The sequence below is a fragment of the Marmota marmota genome, unplaced genomic scaffold (genome assembly GCF_001458135.2).
Source record: "Marmota marmota marmota unplaced genomic scaffold, marMar, whole genome shotgun sequence".
NCBI lineage: Eukaryota > Metazoa > Chordata > Mammalia > Rodentia > Sciuridae > Marmota > Marmota marmota.
In genome coordinates, this window is record NW_025999853.1 from 32,288,782 (window position 1) to 32,302,001 (window position 13,220).

The 13,220-nt window shown below is 39.2% G+C and overlaps 1 protein-coding gene across 10 annotated transcripts in view; it reads left to right on the forward strand.

Moving 5' to 3' along the window:
• Nap1l1 (nucleosome assembly protein 1 like 1) overlaps positions 1–13,220 on the forward strand; it is a 66,592-nt gene that overhangs the window by 14,434 nt on the left and 38,938 nt on the right. For 5 of the 10 annotated variants that reach the window (XM_048804823.1, XM_048804835.1, XM_015482975.2 and 2 more), the window contains exon 1: positions 12,790–13,038. The exons of 2 other annotated variants lie outside the window; for them this stretch is intronic. The gene's annotated coding sequence lies outside the window, so the exon portion shown is untranslated. Of the gene's footprint in view, positions 1–12,789; positions 13,039–13,220 lie in introns of those variants that run through there. 3 more of the 10 variants (XM_015482976.2, XM_048804859.1, XM_015482981.2) reach the window with 2 other exon arrangements.

Sequence of the window (13,220 nt, forward strand, 5' to 3'; positions counted from 1 at the left end):
ATGCAGGAGTATTCAGAGGTGCAATGGTTATGTTATGGAGCTGTAATCATTCCATCCTAGTTTTAATGAACTAACTGGGTAGCAACTGTAAGCTAGGGGGTCACTGGGGACCCTAGAAAAGTTCATCTTCCCTGCAGTCCCTTCCCCTTTCTCTCTCTGCCTCCTGGCTTCCATGAGGTGAGCAGCTTCCCTCCACTGCACCCTATAGTCATGATGTTCTGCCTTACCTTGGGCCCAGAGCAATGTAGTTGGCTGTCCATTGACTAAACCTTTCCTCCATTAAGTTGTTCCTTGTCAGGTATTTTGGTTACAGCGATGCAGAGTTGACTAACACAGTTAGGAAAAGGCAGAGATGGGATTACAAATCCATAGCTCTCCACCTTTTATCCAGGAAACCCTTCTGCCTGTGGTATGTAACTCATTAGGCAAAAGTGTAACCTCCATACTCACCCCAGTTGCCATCCACACTGAGGTCCTATACTACAAAGAATAGAAAGTTTGCTTTCAGAGGTTTTGCCTTTGAACTTTATGTCAGCATGGGAATTTCCCATCATTTTAAATTCAAACAAGACTCTCACCACTTCTCTTTTCCCTCCTCCTCCTCCTCCTCCTCCTCCTTATCCTCCTCCTCCTNCTCTCTCTCTCTCTCTCTCTATATATATATATATATATATATATATATATCACACACACACACACACACACACTCTTTGATGTTGCTCTCCACCCAAAATTCTTTGAGAGCAGCTGCCTCTGGACCAATGCCTTCAAAAAAATGAAGGAGGTATTTCTCACATTTTTTATTGTCTCAGATTTATTCTTCCCTACATCACATTAAAGCCAGCTTAGTTGTCTCAGGCTTTACCTAAAATCACCGTTACTAAAAGGAATCATAGGAGTTAGGGAAAATATTTTTTTTTCTTAGCAGTACTGGGGATTGAACCCAGAGGCACACTACCACAGAGCTCCATCCCTAGCCCCATTTATACATATATTCATTTATCTTGAGGTAGGATCTCTCTAAGTTGGCAAGCTGGCCTTGAACTTGTGATCCTTTTGCCTTAGCTTACTGGGTAGCTGGGATTACAGGTGCATAACATTGTGGCCATACGAGGGAAAGTATTTTTAAACTCTATGTTTTATAAAACTATTCTCATAGTCTAAACCAGAAATTGCATACTTTTTCCATAAAGTGCCATATGCTAAATAGGCTTTGTAGCCATATGGTCTTTTTTCCAGCAATTTAACTCTGCCATTGTTGAATAGTGGGGAAAATAACCTCAAATGATATACAAACAAATGTGTGTGGCTATTTTGCAAAAATACTTTATATACAAAAGAAGGCATTAAAACTGGGCACAGTGGCACATGCCCATAATCCCAGTAATGCAGGAGGCCGAGACAGGAGAATTCCAAATTCAAGGCCATCCTCAGCAACTTAGTGAGACCCTGTCTCAAAAATAAATTTTAAAAAAAGGAAAAATAAAAAGGTTTTGGGTGTAATTCAGTAGTAGAGTACCCGTGGGCTCAATCCACAGTAACAATAAAATAAAATAAAATAGGCATTGGGCTGAATTTGGCCTGTGGTCTACATTGTGATGAACCCTGGTCTATCCCAGGACTGAAGACTGTCCAATAGAAATGTAAAGTAAGTCACAAATGTAATTTAAAAAAATTCTATTTTTTTTTTTAAAAAAAAAAGGAAAAAGGAACCAATGAAATTAACTTTAACAATATGTTTTTAGTCCCATATATCCAAAATATTAACATTTCAATGTATGATTTATATCAAAAATTTCTAATTAAATATCTTTAATTCTTTGTGTTCTCTGAAATCTAAGTGGATTTTACACTTCTAGCACATCTTAATACAGACTAGCACATTTCAAAAGTTCAATAGTCCATGTGGTTAGTGGCTACTATATTGGATAGGACAGCTCTAGACTGCCCTATTTCTACTTCCTCACCTTCTTCCCTTCTTCTAGGTCTACCCATTTCCTTCCACTCACAAGGCCTATTCCAGTATCATTATTCCTTTCCTGCATTTAGGCTATTCAAGGGGATTGCTCTGGAGCTGCTTATCATGGCCTTCATCACTGCAAGATCCATAGAACAGTGTGGAAGTCTATGGGATGAGGTTGTAGGGTGTCCCAGGAGAAAGAGCTAGCAATCCACTTTCTGAAAGGCAGGCAGATATGTGTGAATACTGATAAATCCAGTAACTTTTGAGATTTCCTACCAGAAGGAGTTTTAGAACCTCCTCTTTATTTTTCCTTCATTATTTAGAGCATGTCAATTAGTTCTGGAGTTCCTCTTCTCTGTCTCTGTCTTTGCTTCTTTGTGTCTCTCAGAACACACACACACACACACACACACACACACAGGCAAAATATGTCTTCCATGTAAATGGGGTTATATATTGACAAAAAACATCATACCTCAAAAATGCATGTAATACATCTAACCTACTGAACACCATAGCTTAGCAACAAAGTATGCTGTAGAATATCGGTTGTTTCACCTAGTGATCACATGGGTAAGCTGGGAACTGAGACTCCCTACTGCTGCCCAGCATCCAGAGTGTAGTACTTCATACTGCTAGCCCAGGAAAAGATCAAAATTCAAAATTCCTAGTATGGTTTCCATGGAATACTCAGGCTTTTACACCATCATAAAGTTGAAAAATTATAAACCATCATAAGTCAGGGACCATCTGTATTATTGTTATACTGCCTGACCAAAAGAATACTAGTTCTTGAAGACTAAACCATCCAATAAATTTGTAAAGAGGAAGAGTAACATTCCCCCCCAACTGCCCCTTAATTTGTAATGCTGCCTCACTCACTTTAGAATCAAAGCTTTATGATGAATTATAGAGCAGTATAAATTCCTTTCCTTCATCTTTTTACCTCCCATTCTCCAGTTTCACCTGCCTGGGTTTGCTGAGAAGCAGACTCATCACTGAGCCACATACTTCTTATGGCCATACCCCTGGTTGCATGAAGACACATCTGGAAACTTGTGAAGGTCCAGCTGAATTCTTAGGTCATGGCTGTATCAACTTGGATGGGGCCAGACAGCTGCAACAGAGACCCCAACTACAGCGTCCTAAACAGTAGAGAGTTTGTGTCTCACCATATAACCATCATAAAGAAGGTAGCCTAGGTCTAAAAGGCAGCTTTGCTCTGTGAGACTATTTAGGAACCTTTTCGTTATGTTGTTTATCACCCCATGGGGCTTGTCTTCCTCTGCATTGTTGAAGACTGCTAGCCACCAAACCATTCTGTATGATATAGCTGGAAAAACAGTGGGAACATGGGAGCAGGCATTTGAAATGCTTTAAAATTGAACCCTAGAAGCAGCACACATAATTTCTGCTCATACTCTATTGGCAAGATTTATGTGTCAGCTTTTAGTTACTGTGACAAAATACTTGAGAAAAAAACAACTTAAAGGAGGAACAATTTATTTCTACTCATGGTTTCAGAGATTTCAGTCCATAGTTGCTTGGTCCCATTGCTGTGGGTTGTTGTGAGGCACAGCATCATGACAGGTAGCCTGAGTTATGCCATTCAAAGGTACTTTGAGTAGAACCCCTTGCTTTGACTAGAACCCCACCTCCTGAAATTTCTAAACCTACTAATAATCCCTTAAGCTATTAATTCATCAATGGATGAATCCACTGGTGAGATTAGAGCCCTTGTGATCCAGTCACTTCCCCAAGGACACACCTCTGAGTGCTGCTGCATTGAAATCAATCCTTCAACACATGAACTTTTGAGGGACATTTTAGATCCAAATTGTAATAGCTTAGCAACACATACATCTCAATATGTGAAAGGCTAAGGAATGTTGTCTAAGAAGACAATCATGTACCCAGGAAGGAGGAAGAGAAGAGTGAATTTTGGTGGGTAAATAATAAACTCTGTCAAAGGGTATTTTTCCCAGGCTGACTGGGCTGTGGTTGTATGGGGATCATTCTTCCAATTTCAATTATATCATCTTATTTAGTAATTTTAACAGTCCTATAGAATAAATATTATTATCTCCACTTCATAGACAAGGAAATTGATATCCTAGGTTATTTTACTTTCATAGAATAGTACTTTTTTTAATAGTACATTCTTCCTTTTACTATACTATATATAAGGCATATATAACAATATATCCTCAACTAGATTATACAATTGTATCCCCAGCATTACAAAATTCAGCATCTAAACATAGCAATTGCTTAGCAAAATTTTGTCTAGTGAATGAATGCATGAATGACGAACGTGTATTTATGCACAGACATTAGATACTGAATATCAAACTCCAAATCAGGATACACATGACCTTCTCCTGGGGTCCTAATTTTATAGGATGACTCACAGAACTCAGGGAAGCATTTGCTTACATTCACAAGTTTATTAGATTATTAAAGGATATAATAAGAGAAAACAGATGAATAGCCAAAGACATATGTGAAGTAAGGTCTGGCAGAAGGGGAGCAGAACATCCTTTTCCAGTCAGCCATCTTGGGGGCCACTCCAGTGTGTTGTCAGTTTGGAATCTCTCCAATCCTATAGTTCAGGGGTATCTTTGGAGGCTTCCCCATATTGGCACCAACTCAACTGTAGCCCCTCTTCCTTCCTGGAGTATGGGGCAGTAGACCTAAAGTTCCAAGTTTCTAATCATGGCTGGGACTTTCTTAGTGACCAATTTCTATTGAGAAACTCATAGAGTGACATCATTAGAGCAAGAGACAGTCTTGTCACCCAGGAAATTCTAAGGGATTAGGAACTGTCAGGTACTAGGATCAAAGACCAAATATCAGAACAAAAGATTCTTCCAGCACCCCAATTGCTAAGAAAATTATAGGGGGTCTTAGCAGCTGTGTGCTAGGAACTGGGGAAGAAAAACAAAAATTATATATTTCTTAGCATAAATCACAATATCATAAGGGGTATGAAAGATGGCTACTAATTTCTTAAATAATGCTGAGTCATGGGATTTTTGTTTAGTTAGGTCATCAGTTTAGCATTAACAAAAACACCAAACCAATAAAAAAATCTAATTTCTTTTTTTTTGGGGGGGGACGGGTACTGGGGATTGAACTCAGGGGTATTCGACCACTGAGCCACATCCCCCACCCTATTTTGTATTTTATTTAGAGATAGGGTCTCACTGACTTGCTTAATGCCTCACAATTGCTGAAGCTGGCTTTGAACTTTTGATCCTCCTGCCTCAGCCTCCTGAACCGCTGGGATTACAGGCATGCGCCACCATAGCCGGCTAAAAATCTAACTTCTTAATGGTTCAGTAAAACCAGGTAGGGTCAGTCCTTAGACCCAGAAAAAAAAAGAAAGTAGCCAACACTGAATTCGTATGTGGTACGCATTTTGTGTCCTTCCAAAATGTTATTAGGTAAATAGCATATAATTTTTATTTATTCAGAATGAGATTCAGAAAGATTAGATTATTCATTCAGGTTTAGTCAGGTAGGAAGTGGAGGACTATGGGATTTCAATCTCTACCAGCTGGCTTCCAAAGCATCTTCTTATAAAATGTAAATATTCAGAAAAATAATCTGATTTTCCTATTTAAAAGTACTGAAATAGTAGTTTCATCCCAAATAATAACTGTATCAAAATTCATTTGTGAAATATCTCATTTGATCCTCTAGGTGGTATACAGGCAAGACTTGCTAAACTAGTTTAGCAGTGAGACTACTAGGATAGGAAGAGTGGGTTGGTAACATTGTTGCAGCCATGTTCTACCTTCTCCTGAATCTTTTTTTTTGAGGGGGGGCTATTTCATTGTTGCCTCTACTCAAAGAATTAATTTTAATTATTTTATCTCATTTAACCATAAACCTCTGAGGCATAGCTTCCCAGATTAGTATGAAAATCACTGTTCTAAAATCACAAGGATTTGTCTGGAGCACAGGTTTAGTTCTGTACTAGCCATGGGAATGTGACCCTGGGGATAAAAGAAACTGTACTTCAAAGGAGATGAGGCATAGGGAGCGCTACCAAACCTCCTCCATGTCCCTGGTGTTAAGGACTTCCTCAACCAGTAAAACCTGCTTTAATTTTCCCCTCTCAATTGTTTAACTCTAAGTCAGACGGAGTAAGTGATTGGGGAGTTTGGGGAAAAGAACTGGGCAGGCAAAGCCCAATCTCTTTTTGGGTTCCTTTTTCTTCAGAACCATTCTACATTCTGCTTTACCAGGATAGTGATGGGCTTGTATTAGTAAGAGAAGTCTTAGCAAGTCCAGCCCTCTGCACCTATAAAGCCATGTTCTCCAACCTGCCTTATCTGTAAGAAAGATGATAATTGGATCTCTATTTGTCTGCCTCCTGATTGCTCTCTCAACGGGTTACAAACTCAGGGAAAATGGACTTTATGTACTGGTTACCTTGGAACTCAAGAAGATAGTTTTTTGTTCACATGTTGTTTGTTTTTATTTTTTAACCTTCCTTGCTGATAGAAGTGTCTTAAATTAACTATAAAGTTGAGTCTAAGTTACAAATAAATTTTGATGTGTGAGTCGAGTGTTAACCTGTGGATGTGAAAAACTTTTCTATGCAATTATACACCTAAATAGGTATTACTTTCTCACAAAAATCAGTTTTTGTTATAGGCGGTTCTGACAAAATTCGGTATTTTGGACATTTCAAAATGCCCTAAGAGAAATGGAATGATAATTGTTATGCTAATAAGATGTCACTAAAGTTGGAAAAATGGAAGTAAAATACTTTTAAATTTCGAGTCATCAAAGTGATTAGCAGTAAAATGTGTTAGTTGAATTTTAGATACAAGAAAGTCATAAAAATTTGTTCTTTGAACTCCTACTATTTCTTCTCAACTAATGAAGACCCATTCCCCTTCCTCATTTGCATCTCAAACACTGCTGTCCTTTACTATCCTCTTTCCAGGTCTTCCCTCCTGGCTCTTCCTGTGTTGTTAATGATATAAATGCTGGGCTCCTGGTCCTCATATTTGTCTCTTAATTGAAACCTTTTCCATGGGCAGCTTCATCAACTATGTGCTGAAGATTTCTAGATCTCTCCTTTACTCCCAAATTATTTACCCGAATCACATATTTGGTTTCTAACTGCTAGAGACTTGGCTTCTAACTGCAAATGCAACATGTCCAGAATTGAACTCATTTTATGCACTCTATCTTCCAAATTGGAAGATTCATATCAAAATCTGTTTTTCCAACTTTTCTTTAAAAATTGGAAAATCTGATAATATTGACTCTGTGACTACAATTGAGGTTGGATCTGAGGAGTAGCTACCCCCTTAAAAAGAGGTCTATGGGATTGGGAATGTGCCATGTAGTAGAGCACTTGCCTAACATGTGTAAGGCCTTAGGTGCAATCCCTCACATCCTGTTGTTCACAATGTTTACCACTTCCCACTATTGTACACAACTGGTTGAATTCTCAGTATGTTTCCAGTCTGGCCCTGTAGATGTTAGGGTTTGTGATCACCTATCTAGGCCATACTAGACCATTTGTTGAATTAATAAATGAATCAAAACAAAAATAAGTAGTATCATTCCTTTCTGTTAAGACTGAAATTACTGGATTTTACTGAATCCACAAGTTACTAAAACTGATTAAAACTTTGTGTAAGTTACTAAGCCTTTCTGTACCCTCAGCTAATTATCTATAAATAAAGATATTACTAGTAACTACTTCACAGAGTTATTGTGAGAGCTAAAATGTATAGGTGAGAGAACAGTGCCCAGCACGTAGTAAACTATGGTGTTTGTGGCTTCAACTTCTACTGTTTTAGTTACTGTCTTATGGATTTTTTAAAAACATACCTCCCCCAAATATTTCTAAAAGAGATGATTTCATAAGATTTAAAAACTTAAGAGTTAACCTGGCTCATCCAGGTTAACTCTTAAGTTTTTAAGAATACATCTTTAATTGTGTGAAATTTTCATTACTAAGAAGTGAAAAACCTAGTTATTGAAAGAAAAATGAAGACTGGCATGGTGGCTCACACCTGTAATCCCAGCTACTTGGGAGGCTAAGGCAAGAGGATCATAAGTTCAAGGCCAACCTAGGCAACTTAGACTCTCAGAATAAAAGATAAAAAGGCTTGGGGATAGTTCATTGGTTACTCTTAGTTTCAATCCTTAGAACTGCTAAATAAATAGTGATACTTCTAACAAAGGTGAGGTCTTGACACCTGAAAGTATGAGGATGAATAAACCCAAAATGGATTGATAGACACTTGATACCAACTCCTTTCATGATGACTTGGCCAAAGTTTGTCTGTGTGAAATTCGTGCCCAGGTAAAGGCAGGCATCATTATTTGTGCAGTTCTGTTTTCCACATGACCTTGAACAGCTAGATCCAATCTTCTTCCCTATGGCTGGAGTTGTTGTTGTTGCTGTTGTTGTGTGTGTGTTTGTGTGGGGGGGTGCTGACCAGGAATGCCTGATCTATTGTCACAAAATATGTTCTTATTTCTCTTTCAACATTTGTTTTCAGTGTCACTTCTGCACAGTCTTCTCTGATGGTCTGACCCTTATTTTAAGCAATTACACTGAGTTATAATGCTTGTTTACATGCTCATTTCTCTTGAAATGAATTCCTTGAATCCTAGGACTACATCTTATCCATTTAAATGGAAAGGATGTAGTTGCATGCAGAGGTTCTGATGCTAAGATCCTTGTAATTCAGTCTGGCTCTGCCACTAACAGGCCGTGTGAACTTCAATTTCCTCATCTATGATAAAGAGATAGTAAGAGAATATTTATGCAATGATTTTTATATCATTATGAACTCATGAATATTTGTTTACTTCTTTGGGTTATAATCCAACATTATTATTATTTTGTTGATGAAATTGCTCCAGCTCTTTCAGATGGCTCCTGTGTCCTTTTGACAAGCTTCCATCTCTCTCTCCTCTCGCCCTAAATTTTTTATTTCTAACACTATAAAATGTTCCAGACTCATCTGGTATTTTCCCTCCTTTAACTGGCAAATGGTATTTAGAAGACAAGATTTATGTGCTGTGTATGCTTCTTGTTATGAGTGTACCACTGCTTCTAGGCTTAGTGGACAGAACTAGGGAATGGGTATAGGTTTATTAAGTTATATATAGATGCATATCTCGATCACTCCAACAATCATCTATTTGTCTATAAACATAAATTTGTACTAATTTCTCTGACTCAATCTAGTACCACAGGGTACTCCTGTATATTTGTGACATTTTCTAGGATAGCGAAGGGCCTGGCTCCCGATATCTACAATTGTTTACTTATTTGCTTGACCCTAATATTATGGGTTGAATTATGTCACCCTAAAACTCATGTATTGAAATCCTAATCCCCAGTACCTCATAATTTGACTTCATTTGGAGATAGAGTCTTTATTTTGGAGATAACCTAGTTAAAATGAGATAATTATAGTGGGCCCTAATCCTACTGATATCCTTATCAAAAAGAGGAATTTTGACACAGACACACATACAAAGGGAAAAGATGACCATCTACCAGCCAAAGAGGGAGGCCTGATACAGATCCTTCCCTCATAGCCCCCTGAAGGGACCAAGTAGTTGTTCACAACTCGATTTCAGATTTCTCCCCTCTAGATCTATGAAAAAAATGAATCACAGTTGCTTAAGTCCCCAGTTTAGTATTTTGTTATAGTAGCCCTAGCAAACCAATACAGATGTCCTAGTATACCTATAAAGTTAATTCATATTTTCTAATGCTTACCTAATGAGATATTTACCAACTATAATAGGATGTTTACATATAGCTCTTTTTGCCTCTATCCAATGAACATCCAAACTTTATTTTCCAAAGTCGACTTCCTTTTCACTTACCCCTTCAATAAAATATACATTTGTAATATACTTAATTTGTCAGTCTATTTCCATTCTATAATTCTCCAATATCTGGTTGATTTTTTAAAATTCAAAAACAGCAAATAGATTTTGACAAACATATAAAGTTATGTTCTCTACTACCTATAGAATATGAAACAATTTCATTACTTTAAAAAGTCCCTTCTGCAACCCTTCTGGAGTCAGTTCTTCACCTCTCCCCCAACCTCTGCCAATAGAAAGTTTTCTATCCCTAGAGGTTTGCCTTTTCCATGTATTATATAAATAAAATCATAATATATAGGCTGGCTTCTTTCACTTAGCAAAACTTAACTGAGATTCATCCATGTTGTTGAGTGAATTAGTATCTCATTCCTTTTAATTGTTGATTAGTATCCCATGGTATGGATATACCACTGCTTATCAATTTACCTGTAGAAAGACATTTTCATTTTTGATTTTGGCAGTTAGGAATAAAACTGCTGTCAACATTCATGTCCTGTTATTATTGTTTCGTATTTTGTGTGTGTGTGTGTGTGTGTGTGTATACATCTTTTCAACTCACTTGGCTAGGAGTAAAATTATTGGTTCACATGATGAATGTATATTCAACTTCATAAGAAACTGCCAAACTGTCTTCTAAAGTGACTGGATTATTTTGCATTCCCCCGTAATGGATTAGAGTTCCCATTGTATCACATCTTTTCCAGCATTTTGTACCAGTAAGCTTTTTTTTCCCCAAATTTGAGCAATTCATTTTAAAGATTCATCTGTGTAGTATTAACCATTTTACATTCAGTGTTCTGATACTTAATACTATATGATGTACATCCACCACGTTTTACTATCAATTCTCCCAATAATGTGCACTCTAATCATCTTCAAATTACACCATATAACTTGTTTTTGTAATTCATTATGATCTCAAAGATGTTCATTTTTTACCTTTTGGTACTGGTGATTGAACCCAGGACTTTATACATGCTAAGTGCACATTCTAATACTGAGCTACACTCCAAGCCCCTAACCTTCTTTTTTATTAACAAGTTGCTAATTAGCCATGAAATTGGTGAGGCTTCCTGGAATGAGATGACATTCCAGGCTAACATCTCAATTTTATCTCAGAAATTCTATCACTATAAAGGTTATGGAAAGTTTAGTTCATTTTAATATGCTAATTATCTTGCATTGGGCATAGCTTTAATTAGAATATAACACTTTTTTTGAGGGGTGGGGGGGAGTACCAGGATTGAACACAGGGGCACTAGGCCACTGAGCTACATCCCCAGCCCTGTTCTATATTTTATTTAGAGACTGGATCTCACTAGGTTGCTTAGTGATTCCTTGTTTCTGAGGCTGGCTTTGAACTCTCGATCCTCCTGCCTCAGCCTCCTGAGCCACTGGGATTACAGGCAAGTGCCACCACTCCCAACAGAATGTAACACTCTTGAGGCTCCTATTGAAATGAGTCAGTGCCATATACTATTGAGCATGGGTCTATCTTGTTCATGTATAGTTGGTTCTTCCTGAAGTGCCATTATCCATGCCATCACAATCTTTGTTGGCTTTATATCAATATTGATTAGGGAAGAAGGCTAGAAAAACAAGAAAATCATGTATGAAAAACCAAAAGAAACAAGTAAACCAAGGCATTTGTAGAGCGGGGAAAAGAACCAATTTCATTAAGATTGGGGGGTACCCAGAAAAAGCTAGGTACTTTAATGGAACACATAATTACTAAATGTGAGGATTCATATAGAAGATTCTAGGCAGTTTGAAGCAATATTTAGAGAAGAGGTTCTCAAACTTTTCCCTTTACACTCTTAAAAACTGAGAATTCCAAATAACTTTTATGTGCATTATAATTATATTATATTAGAAATTAACATATAGAAAATTTGAAGTTTTTCAATTAAAAACAATAATAAAGCAATCAATGGCAACAAGGAAAAATCTTCTGTATGAAATACAACAACAAAATGAGTGGCATTGTTGTTTCACATTTCTGTAAAGCTCTTTCATATATGGTTTTACAACAGATGATTGGATTCTCCTGTCTGCTTCTATTTCAATGTTTCCTTGTCACATGTCGGGGAGCCTCTGGAAAACCCTGCCATAGGCTTGAGAGAGTGTGAGTGTAAACCGTAAACAATGTCCTATGAATACTGTTTACCAATGTCCTAGTATTATTATAGAAATAGTTCTGACGGTCCTCTTTGAAGGACCTGGGGACACTCAGGCTACACTTTGAGAACCACTGAAAGTTACTATTAGACAATCCAATGTCAACTGAAAATTAGCCAAGAGGTTTCGTAAGTTAGGATTTACATAGGGTTTACTTTTTTTAGAAAGATGACACAGCGGACATACTGAATGGTCTCATATAGTAAGCTGAGAACACAGAAAACATGCTAATTTCATCCATCAAATGAAAAGCAGAAATAAGGGACTGCTCATTAGGTAAGAGAGTTAGATGAAGGGCACCCCTAGAAGGCGTGGACACACTCTAAGGACAAGTAAAACCGGCAGAAGATGCCGCCAAAGTAGTCAGGAGGAAAGAACGGTAGTTCTTAGGTGAGGAAGGAAAATGGTTTCCAGAGGCCAGGGAGTTGAAGGAATTAGGCCAGGACAGGCATGGGAACCAAGAAGAGATCAACGTCAAGGGCAGCGCGAGCGCAGCGCTGGGCTGCTGCCCACCATCCTCATTGCCTACCCACCTTCGCCCCCCAAGGTGGGCCAGGGGTGAGACGGGAGGGTCAGGGCCGTGCCCGACTACGAATGGGGTTACGGTTTCTTTTTCAGTGAAGCCAGGAGAGAAAAGAGATGGCGGGGTGCTCAACAGAGGGAGGAGGATAGACCGTGGCGGGAACCCGAGGAGCCCAAGCTGGACGCCGAGGAAGAGCCCACCCGGCTGGTTGGAGACCTCCGCAGAAGAAGGACGGTTCTGTTACTAGGCAACCAGGCCCCGGCCCGCCTCCCGCCCGTGTTGCCAGGAGACGACGAGGCCTGGGGGAGGGCGGCGGAGCGGGCCCTACGTGCTGACGCTAATTGTATATGAGCGCGAGCGGCGGGCTCTCGGGTCTTTTTTAGCGCCATCTGCTCTCGGCGCCGCCTCCTGCTCCTCCCGTCTCCGCTGCCTCCCTGAGTCACTGCCTGCGCAGCTCCGACCGCCTGGCTCCCCGTACTAGCTGCCGGTAATGGATGGGGGCCTGAAAGGGAACGTGGAGTTGGTCGGGGGGCCTTCACGGAGGGGAGGGACGGTGAAGCGAGAGCAGTGGCTGCTGGCTGCCCTGGGCCTCCGGGTCGTCCGGTGAGGCCGGAGTGGTCTGCGGAGTTTGAGGGACCGGGCCAGGGGCCGAGCCGGGTGCGTTTTTCA